The sequence below is a fragment of the Peromyscus leucopus genome, chromosome 16_21 (assembly GCF_004664715.2).
Source record: "Peromyscus leucopus breed LL Stock chromosome 16_21, UCI_PerLeu_2.1, whole genome shotgun sequence".
NCBI classification, from domain to species: Eukaryota; Metazoa; Chordata; class Mammalia; order Rodentia; family Cricetidae; genus Peromyscus; species Peromyscus leucopus.
Genome location: NC_051084.1, coordinates 60270776 through 60283326, shown reverse-complemented (window position 1 = coordinate 60283326; position 12551 = coordinate 60270776).

Below are 12551 nucleotides of genomic sequence, written 5' to 3'. Positions count from 1 at the left end.
TGAAGGGTTTGAAGCTTACCTACCTAATTGAAAAATATCTTTGTATATCTAAAAAATATAACTAATATGATTATAAATTTGACTATGATGGAAGACCAATTATTAATCTGAATTAATCTTTCATCCTATCATATCCATATCCTCTTTTCTTCTTTAGAAAGAGCTTATATGTATAATTAACCCCCTTTAGATAAAAATAAGTGTTTATAAACAATATTTTAGGAAATTGAGCTCCAAGTGTAGCCAGAAATTTCTCTGGTCGCATCCGGCCCCACAGTCCTGCAGCCGCTTATAAAATAATCACTTAGAGGCTTAATATTTATTGCAGATTATATGGCCTTTGGCTTTTTGCTTTTAGTCAGCCAGCTGGTACAACTTGACTCAACCCATTATTATTAATCTATGTATCACCACATGTTCCATGGCTTTACCTGTATCCTATTACGTGTTGTTCCTTGGACAGCCGGTTGGCATCTGCCCGACTCCAACCTTCTTCTCTCTCTGTATCTCTGCTTGAATTTCCTGCCTGCCTCTAAGCTGCCTTGCCATAGGCCAAAGCAGCTTTATTTATTATCCAGTGGGAGCCATACATATTTACAGCATACTGAAAGACATCCCACAGCAGACACAAGTTCCAATCCCAGTCCAGAAGCTATCTCAAATTGATAGCCACTGGAAAACAAAAAATGTGTTTTTTTTCCCAATGAAGTTTCACCGATTATACAAACTACTGTTATGGTCAGGCCCCATACTGAGTAGTAGATTAATTAGCCAAGCAAAATAAACTCAATAGTAATTTTGAACTTGTCTTCTGTTTTTTGTTTTTGGGTTTCTTTTGTTGTTGTTGTTTTGTTTTTGTTTGTTTGTTTGTGTCATAATGCTTGATCTGGAATTGTTTTTCTTACCCTTTATGTCTTTTGTATATGTGTGTGTGTGTGTGTGTGTGTGTGTGTAATGGTTATATATAATGGATATATATATATATATATATATATTTATAATGGTTTCTAATTTTGTTGATGGGATTTTGTGTTTGCCAGTATGAATGCATCTGTCTCTGTGTTTGTTGTGCTTTTTCTTTGGCTCATTTGTTGTTGTTTCTTTGTTTTGTCCTATTTAGGCTCATTTGGTATTTTTCTTAATCAATTTTATTATTTTTTTTTAGATGCCTGTTTATTTTCTCAGATAGCAAGGATGGTTGTGGATTTTGTGGGCTGGGAGGTGGAGAGAATCTGGGAGGAGTTGGGGGAGGTGGCTCATAATGAGAATAATTTGTATGAAAAATAACCCATTTTCAACTTTAAAAAGAAAAGATTAAATGAATAACATTTCATTGTAACTTGTGCAATATTATTTATTGGTAAAGGACTAATAATTTATGGTTTCCATTTTATTCAGTTTGATTTGACTGTTTAAGTAGCATCCAAAGTAGCAGATTTCCTTGTGGTGGTTTCACAAGAACTTAGTTTTGGTTGAACTTCCCTGACACTTGCTCCTCTCCACCTCACTGCCTCTCCTCCCTGCTGTTACCTCTCTGCCTGCAGCATCCCCCTGCACTTCCATGTCACATCTGTTACTCCCCCCAAACCCATCCCATAAATCCTCTTTCACATCTTGTGGGCCCCAGTTTAATTTCCTGTACTTTGCCACACTCAGTTCCCCATAATTACAATCATATTAAAATTACAAACTAGGATCTGAATATGAAAGTGAAAATGTAGTGGTCATCAATCTGAGCCTGACATACCTCACTTAATATTAAAAATTTCTAGTTTCATCCATTTTCCTGAATGTTTCATGACTTCATTTTTTTTAAATGATTGAATGAACTTACATTGTGTATATGAGCCATGGTTTTATTACTAATTCATCTGTTGAAAGACTTTCAGGCTGATTCTATTTCTTTGCTATTGTAAAGCACAGAAATAAACATACATGGACTAGTATCTTTGGGGTATGATATAGGCTTTTAGATATATGACAAAGAGTAGTATAGCTAGGTTGTACGGTAGTTCAGTTTTAGTTTTTTGGGAAATTTCCTGATTTGTTTCCATAGTAACTGCACCAGTTTACACTCCTACCAAATAAGGAACAGTGTTTCTCTATTATTTGTTTGTTTGTTTATTTATTTAAATTTTAATTTTTTTAACCTCTGCACCAGTATTTGTTGTCATTTCTTTTCTAGGTAATAGCTGTTCTGACTGGGATCAGATGGAGCCCCAAAGTAGCTTTCATTTGCACCTCCCCAGTGACTACAAATGTTAGACATTTTAGAAAATATTTGTCAACCATTTATTTCTGTCCTTTTGAGAACATTCCAGTTGACTGGCCCATATACTGAGTGGGAGGTGGGTTTCTACATTTAATTTTACCTTTGTCTGAAGGACATGTGCCAAAGATTTTCTCCATGTCTGTTGGTTCCTCTGATAATGATAATAAGTTAAACAAAAATTTAAAGGAATTATCTAAAATAAGAGTGTATGGGCTTGCTTTTTGCTTTAGGTGATATGGGAGACACTGTTGGGAACCAGTGACATCAATAAGTAGCAATCGTCATCATCAAGCATAAGTATATGTCAGGTGTCCTACCAAATTAACAAGGTAGGTAGACTTTTTAGTTCATCTGAGACAGAAAAGTTGATGACATATTAAATCTATTTCCCATGCTTTCATGAATAATTTAACACAGTGGCCCACACAAAGACAAGGGACTTGGGGTGCTTTACAGGGTAGCAGGAAACCTGCCTCTGTCTGTGAACCTATCTTTATCTAATCGCTGTTGCCTCCACTTTTGAGGCAGGAGTGAGAAAGACCTTCAAGTTCTGACTAGAAATGCATTCATGGGGAAGGATACCATACAGAGAGGAAATTGAGAAGAAATCACATGCTCTCAATGAGGACACACATATTGGATCTATTTTATAATTTTGCTCAAAAAAAATGTTCTCATCTCATATAAAGATGAAGAGTTTCCTGGAGACAAACCTAGCATACTGGAAATTTTCTCCTGTAATTGGCCTTCCTTATCTTGATGCTTAAAAGTGAAGTGCAGGAAATTTGATCAAATCAGTCAACTCATTTGAAATGTAGTAGGAAACAAACAGATGTAAAACATTAAAAGGTCTGATCGATTTTGCTACATTCAATCAATACTTTTTTCATTCCCAATTCAGCGGGTAGTCTTCTTTTAAACAACCATGTCAGCCAAGAATGACTAAAAACTGCATTTGATTTTACCACATACTGTGAGGTGAAAATTAACCACAGGGAAGCAGAAGTCAGAAGATTCAATAGAAAATTCATTTCTCTCTCCCATATGAAAAGTTCTCTATGTAGATCATGTTAATACAAAGTACCCTGTAATTTAGATGTTGAGAACTAAATTGTGCTTGCATCTGATTCTTAACAAGTCATATGTTTCAGATAATCATTGTCTTTTTGGATTAGTGAGCTTGGCTTTGAGCTTTTAATAATCAGTAGTTCTGTAATTAACAATTTAGTTAATAAATAAAATTGAACCCCTTTTCTAGTATTGGAATGCTAACTTTTAAAAACTCTTACGATAAAGCCTTGAGCTTTTAACTACTAAATTTTGTATATAAATCTCAAACTCCAAATTTAAGAGTGTAAACTGCACCAGCTTACACTCCTACCAACAGAGAATGGTGTTTCTCTATTGTTTAAAAATGAAGATTTCTCTTCATTTTTGATTAAAAAAAAACTATCCATTCTCTTAACTGTGTTATTATCCAGTTAAATATTGTGTGAGATACTAAGCTACATAAGAAGTTAGGTTATATTATTAGCATATGACCTCAGCATTTCTTTTCACCCTTATTCAACATGCATGCTCTATCTTACAAGAATGAAAAAATGTAGGTCCTTCCATGAGGGCATCACAATGCGGTAGAAGAAACTTGCCAGTAATCAAAATTATAAATCTGATTTTACAAACCATTATGGTTTGAATCTGATCTGTCCCACCAGGCTTGGATTGTGTGAACACTCGGTGCCCAGGCAGTAGTTATTTGCAGTTTGTGAAGCCTTGGGGATATGGTGCCTGCTTGTAAGATATAAGTTATTAAAGCAGACCTGTGATGACTGTGACCCTGTAGGGCCCTGTCTCTGCTTTCTGGTGGGCTGTTGCTATCTGACCAGCTATCTTATGCTCTTACAAAAATGTGCTGAGTTACCCCTCCTGCTATGCCTTTCCCACCATGAAGGACTAAAATACCCTGAAAAGTTGATCCCCAAATGAATTCTTCCCCCCTTAATTTTCTTTTGTCTGCTATGTTGTCAGAGCAATGAGAAAGTATGGAAGCCTTCTTTGAAGCAATTAAATGGACACAGAAAGATGGGTAAGAGGAATCAAGTGAGAGTGGAAGGTACAAGAGGCATATGGAAAGTTGTTCTGTTCTGATATCTATTGGAAATCATATTAATGTAGATAGGGTCCCAGGAATCCGAGGTGCTGTGGGATATCTTTCTGTATGCTGTGGTATGGGATGATTCATCCCTAACAGGCTTGTGGGCCATCTGGCCCAAACAAGTAAAAGAGATACTTTCTGAGAGCCAGCCTGGGTCTGCCTAATGGGCTTAGCAACAGCAGCTGAAACATGATCTGGAGATGACCCGGACCAATGAGAGGCAGCCATGTCACACCAGCAGATGCATATTCATCAGACCTTCCTCCCAGGGTGGAGTGGAGGGTACATAAGGCTTGCCTCTTCCTGAATAAAGTGAGCCTGTTGTTTCAACATTCTCCCAGAGTCTGTGTGGTTTGACTCTGTGCCTACTTGGCCCCCTCCTCAAAGGAGGAGGGAACAACAGCACAGGACCCCGCTATACTGTGAATATATGTTGTTCCCATTGGTTAATAAATAAGCTGCTTTGGCCTATGGCAAGGCAGCTTAGAAGCAGGTGGGAAATCCAAGGAGAGAGACAGGAAAGAGAAAGGTAGAATCTGGAGAGACACCAGCCTGACGCCTGAGGAACGACATGACAGCAGACTGGTAAGCCACAGAACGTGCTGCTAAATATAGATTAATAGAAATGGGTTGATTTAAGATATAAGAGCTAGATAGCAAGAGGCCTGCCATAGACTATACAGTTTGTAAATAATATTAAGCCTCTGAGTGATTATTTTATAAGCAGCTGTGGGACCATGGAGCCAGGAGGGACCTGAGAAACCTTCTGACTATACAGAGAAAAAATGGTGAGTCCTCATTGGAGAAAAGAATAATAGCACAAACCCTATATTTAATGAGAGATTTTACTAAGGGCTATAGTGAGATGTGATGATTTGAATGATAAGCATTCCCCCATTGAGCCCTTGTTTTTGAACATTTGCTTTACAGTTGGTGGCTTTGTTTGAAGGGGTTTAGATGGTGCAGTCTTGCTGGATGACGTATGTCATTGAGGGCAGGCTTTGACATACTTCCACATTGCCTTCCCTCTTTGTACTTGCAATTGAGGACATGTACTTCCTCTCCACTTTCTGCTCCAGCCACCAACAGCTGCTCCTTTCTGACATGCTTCCCAGCCATGATGGAAGCATGATTCTTATCTCTCTGGAACAATAACCCCAAATCAACTCTTTGTTCTGTAATTTGATTTTGATCATGATATTCTATACAGCAACAGAAAAGTAACCAATGCAAGACATGTTAAATATGGATAAAAAGGGAAGTATACATTTTAGGAAGGTCACAATAGCACTCATAAGTATTACGATACCATGGGATGTAAATGAAGAGTGGATACTGAGAGATCATGTGGAAGTCATTCTGTCACTATGAGAGGCATGGAAGATTTATTGAAAGATTTGTACAAAGGCAGTGGTGATAGAAATGCTGAGCTGGAGCCAACCCAAGAGAAGCAAAAGTAATATACCAACCCCATGTAGAATAAATATGGGGAAAAAAATGTACAAAATTTGAGACAGAAATGTCTAAATAATTACATCTGTGTAGAGGTAATGGTAAAAATAATCAAACCAGTTTCACCAAATGAACTTATTTGTTTGGGATTTGGCATTAAGATTGTGAGACAAGGGCAGAAGTCACTGAAGGTGGGAAGGTGTGCTGCAGTCAGGAACTCACAAAGAACCTACCCTTGACACCCTGCCTAGCCCCAACATCACCCCGACTCTGGGCAACAGTGGGATATCCAAGATGAGTCTTGCAATGGTCCAGTACTTTTGGTGCTTCAGATACCAAAAACCTTGAATCAAGGACTCATTGCATTGAATATTTGCAGATAAAGCTATTTAGGTAAAACAAAAAATACTGTGTGGCACATTGCAGTTTCTAATGCTACCATGCAGATGAATTTCTAAATGGTCTTATTAAATAAAAAAAAATGGAGCCAGATATAGGGGTGAAAGCCTTAGCAAGATCAGGGAAATAGTGATTAGGAAACCCACAGCTAATCTTACCTCACCAACTCAGCAGCTTCCAAATGCCAGCTATCCATGCCTATATGCCTTGCTGTTCTGCCATCTGATTTGCTCTCTCTGTCTAGCTACATTACTTCCTGTCTGTCTGTACAGACCTCCAGATCTCCATGGTTGACTAGTGTTGGAATTTAAGGCATGTGCCGCCACACCTGGCTGTTTCCACTGAGGCCTTGAACACAAAGAGATCCTGCCTGCCAAGTGATAGGATTAAAGGCTTGTGCTAACATTACATGACTTTTGTGTTGTGGCTGGCTTTTTCCTCTGATCTCCAGGAAAGCTTTATTTATTAAAGTACAAATAAAATATCACCACATTTCAGCACAAATAAAATATTACCACACCACTATGATGAACGAATATGCGATGGAGAGGTGGAAAAGACGGAGGAATGGAATGGTGAGTGTGCAGTGGAGAGGGGTGAACTTGATGGGGACAACATGGGTGGTAGGCAGCAGCCTGGAGCTTGTGCAGAACTCACTGCCCAGCTGCATGATTGCCCTGGTTCCAAGCAACAACAGGATATCCGAGATGAAGAAACAGTTCATTTTCTGGACTGGACCTCCTAGAAAGACCTCTATGGTCTGTGCTGTCTCTGGAGGTCACGTTGTTGGTATCTGTGGTCAGCTGCCCCAGGCCGTGTTGAATCCCAAGGTTCATGTGGACATCCGTGGTCCTGCAGCAGCTAGGGGCTATGTTGATATCCATGGCCTGTATTACCTACCTACTACCAAAGGCCATGTAGAGGTCCTTGGTCTGTGCTGCTGCCTGAATCCACGTTGATATCCTCGGGCTGTGCTGCTGTCAGGGACTGTGTTGATGTGAGTGGCCAGCACTGCCACCTGAAGCCATGTTGATATCCACGGTCCATAATGATGCTGAGGTCCTTTTTGGGGTCTGTGATCTTGCTGCAGCCATAGATTGTGTTGATGTCCATGGCCTGTATTACCACTAAGAGCCAGACAGATGTCTATGGTCTCTTCTGCCACTTGGAGTCATGTTGATATAGTGGGCCTTGTTGCCACTGAAGGCCATGTGGATGTCCCATGGTCATCCATGTGTTGCCACCTGAGACTATGTTTATATACATAGACCAGGCTGCCACTGGAGACCATATTGGTATTTGTGGCCTGTATTGCCCCAGAGGCCATGTGGATGTCCTTGGCCTGCGCTGCCTCCAAGGGCTATGATGGTATCTGTGGTCTGTGCTGTGACACAGGGCCATGTTGATATATGTGGTCTGTGCTGCCACAGGAGATCATTTTGAGGTTCACGGCATTTGCTGACGATGGGGACCATGTGGATATACATGGTCTGTGCTCCTGCTGACTGTAGAAGGCAAGGAATCTGCTTTTGCAGTGGTATCAATGATAACAGACACACAGTTGAGAAAGAGGACCATAGAAGGCTTTTGTGACAGTCCCTAATCTTAACCTGCACCCTCCCCCCACCCCCAGAAAGTGACAGCCTAGACAGAAAGTCATTGAAGAGAAGGCTAAAAAGATTGTGTTGAGGCTAAAGTGTAGCTCTGTACAATTGAAGGCTCCTAGCAGAGGTGTGGGATAAGGCAGGACTCAGTTCTCTTTAAGGGGCTGGCCACTGGGAGTTTGATCATGCTCCACTCCAGTGAGTACGTGGGTAACATGAATTGGACTTATTTTTTTTCCTTCTGTTTTTTCGGGGGAGGCTAGTGACAAAGAAGGGTGGACCTGGGAGGACTGGGAAATGAGTGTGATTGTGATGCATGGCGTGAAGTTCCCAAAGAATCAATAAAAGTTATGCTTGAAAAAAATAAAATGGTCTTGAAAGATTTAAAAAAAAGGTTGTGAGACAAAATATGAAATCTGAACAAAAGCCTAGATACCACATTCGATTTATAGGAATATACGGCCTGTCCCAGGAAAATCATGTTGAGCATAACCTAAAATCAAGTTACTCTCAACGCAATGTTGAAAACACTAATGCTGCAGGCAAAGGAGGAAAGCGTAGAAGCAAAGACAGGTACAGAGTGGTAGGAAGGAAGCACGCAGAGCATACTGCCAGAGAAGCCAAAGGAAAGAGGATTTAAAGAGTAGGGGAATAACTAATAATATTAAATGGCATGAGTAGAATGGATAATAATGAGGCATCTGTTCACTTTTGCTGCAAGAGAGGCATTTGGTGAATAGCACATTTTATGAAGAACTTGAAACCACACTGCAGAGGTTTAAGGGTACATGAGCAGAATGAAAAGGTATGGGCAAAACACGTAGCTTTCTGAGGACCAAACCAAACAACCACAAAATACTGATTTGTAGCTTGAGCACAAATTGATAGATGCTCACTGGAAATGAGTAATAGAACAGAAAACACTGGTCATCTCAGTGAAAAATATTTTTATTTTTTATTTCAGTACTGGTGGTCAAACTCTAGGCTTCACATGTACTAGACAAGTGTTATAACTCTGGGCTACAGCACTGGCCCTGAGGGGAAAAATATTATTGATATTTAGATTTTCAAGTTTAATCCTTCAGAGTTCTATGCATGCAAATGCAGAGTTAAATATATGGAGTCATCGTTGTTGTTATCCAGTCAAATTGCAATTCTCATTTGTTTTGTTTTAGATTTTATTTAAGAATCTATGACTGTCAAAAATGACCGTGTATGACACTTATTGGTCTCTGTTTGTGAGCTATGATTTATTGAACTGATTTATATGGTTAGATCTGTCCTTCCTCTGTCTTTCTTCTCCTAGCACACTGTACTCCTCTGAACCTGGTATTTATCTAATGTCTAGAAACTTTTCTTCACTTGTTGGTTGGAGATTATTTCCTCTTCCTTCCATGCTTCAAATTTTTAAAAATGATTTATTGACTCTTGTTATAAGAATTTTATATAAAGATCTATATAACAATAATACTAAATAATAATCATTAATGAAGCCATGACATCATTCCTCCATTTCCCAGTGTCCATTGTTGCCAATAAAAATAAAGTGCGGAAGAAAAGTACTCACACTTAGTACATTCTTTTGTATGTGTCCTGATTGTCCCGCTCTGCTTTTATATCCTTTTCTACATATTTAGAGCACCAAATTTTCAGAATTAAGCAATCCAGATAAAATCTATCATTATTAATTGTTTTGGATAATCACAAACTTCTTTTAATTTGGAGATTTTGATCTTCTAGGTTCTGAGTATGTTTATCTTTACAAATAATCTTGTACAAGTTGACATGTCTTTCTCTATATATGGACAATGCTGATAGCAAGCACTTACTTTGAGTAACTGAATAGCAGAGAAGAGAAGGCATTCTATTTTCAAGAATCTTGTTCTGGAGAAACTTTGAATAAGTTATGCACTTTGGGAATTTTTGAGTTCCTTAAAGAAATCTCATCGTGGCTTATAAACAAACTTGCTCTTTTTTTTTCTTTTTAAGATCTCGGGAAGCAGATATACATGCATAGGGTCAGCTAACTCTTCCAAATATAGACATTCTATTTTCTCCCCTTTGCTTAGTCCCATGTGTAACTGGCCTAAATTGAATGTAGCAGTTTTACCCCTAAGATTAATGGAAGAGTTTAGATGTATGACTTTGTGTGAAATGTAGGCTGTAGATTTCCTCTAAAGTACTGTACCAATACTAATTCATCACTTTAGTATATCTCATAAGCTTACTAAAATCTCTCATTTGTTAAAATGAACTTTTCTTTTTCTATATAGGGAGCTTATAAAATTTTAATGGAACTCTTTGGTTAAAGAGGAGTTATAATGCACCATTGACTAAATATTTCTTTAAGTATAAAATAATTCCATCACTTGTGTTTAACTCCATTAATGTATGAATTGTGATTATTTCCACCTAAAGCAAATCTCTGTAATGTGGAGAAACAAGGACTTCTGAAAACTTCACAAGAGGATATTAAAATACAAATGTAAACCATTACATTTTAACCCATTGGAATCAAATTTCAAAATATTACATAGAGATACAATCTGCCTTATATAAGCTAACATGGTTATCTTAGCTAACTGAGACTCTGTCTTAGCTAATTGTTTTTGAACAATCATAAGAACAATGTTGAAGTAACTAAAGATGACAAATAGCAGTTTCCATTGAGGAACTAGCTGTTCTTTTATTTACTGCTTGTATGTGCACACATGTCCATGAAAAATAGTAACATGCTACTGTCATTTTATAAGAAATACATTTGCATTAATTTTACCTATCTTCCAGGCTTTGAACTTATTACTTACAATTTTTACCAACTAGAAAACATGAGGAAATTGATGCATAAAATTGGTAGTGAATTATCTGATGATTGCCCAGATTTTACTGTTGCCCTCTTCCTGACACCCCAGTATTTACAAAAGGCAAGGTACATTAGCAATTTAAGTAATTAATCCATACCTTCTGGAAAACTGAATACCTAATTCCTATTGCTCACTCTCATTAGTTCCTTCATCCATTTATTAAATATCTATAAAAGAGTTAACATTAATAAAGCAAATGATGTAGGATTTGGGCCTTATTAACCAAGTAAACATTTATATAAAACCCACATGAACAAAGCAGCATATAATTTCATAAAGGAGAGTATAACATGCACAGACACTCCTGTGCTAGAATAACAATGGGGGACATGAGGAAAAAAAAGGGAAGAAGTGTCATAGCCTCAGACTACATGATCTTAGACCTCTGTCTGTGGAATAGAGATTGAATGAAGAATCATAATTAAGACTTCCAAGAAGAAAGTCTTCTCTGGTGAAGATCATACCAATTGCTTATCCAGTACCAAAAGGTCAACTCTGAAAACATACATAAGAATAAGATTATACAGACAGAGCAGGAAATGAGTTTGAAAGAGAGCCATGACTTTGAAAGAGTACAAGCAGGGATATATGAGTGGGTTTGTAAAGAGGAAAAGGAAGGAGAATAATTATATAGTTATACTATAATCTTAAAATCAAACTATACTAAAATAAAAACACAGAATTGAGTAGGTCTCCAAAGCAGGAGTCAACCATATCTATCACCACAGGGATGCCCTAGGACAACAATGAACCTCTTAACTAAGGAAGAATTGTACTTGAACTTGGCTTTCATGGAGATAATGGTGTTTGCTGAAATGAACTGTAAGATACTAGAGAAATCACAGTGACGAGAATAATTTAGTGATTGGCAAAAAGATTTACAAGATTCATTGAAGAACAACAATAAGACTGTGTTCTATGTCCTTGTTTTGTTTTGTTTTAAAGGACAGATAAAACAATTTTGAACAACAGAACTGTGGGTGGCCTCACCATTCCTGATCTCAAGTTGTACTACAAAGCTATGGTAATAAAAGCAGATTGGTATTGACACAAAAACAGACATGTTGATCAATAGAATCAAATTGAAGGTATGGAAATAAATTCATACACCTATGGAAATCTGACATTTGATAAATAAGCCAGAAATGCACTGGAAAACAAGACAGCATCCTCAACAAATTGTGCTGGTCAAACTGGGTGGCTTTATGTAAAAGAATGCAAAGGGATCCATACTTTCCAACTTGCAAAATCCTCAACTCAAGATAGGCCTAAGTCCTCAACATAAAACCAGGTACACTGACTGAACCTGAGAGAAGATAAAGTAGGGAATAGCCTTGAAGTCGTTGGCACGGGAGAAGACTTTTTGATTAGAACATCATTAACATAGGCACTAAGATCAACAATTAATAAATAAGATCTCATGAAATTAAAAATCTTCCGTAAGGTAAAGGGCATCATCATTTGGACAATACAGCAGCCTATAGAATGAGAAAAGATTTTTACCAGCTCAACATCCAATAGAGGGCTAATATCCAAAATTTATAAAGAACTCAAGAATCTTGATATCAAAAAAGACAAGTAACCCCGTTTTAAAATGGGGTACATATCTAAATAGAGAATTCTCAATAGAGCAAACTCTAATGGCTGAGAAACACTTAAAGAAATGTTCAGCATCCTTAACCATCATGGAAATGCAAAGCAAAACTACTTTGAGATTTCATCTTACATCTGTCATAATGGCTAATAGTACAAGTGACAGCTCATTCTGAATGGACCAAAGCAAATACTCTTCCATTGCTTGTGGG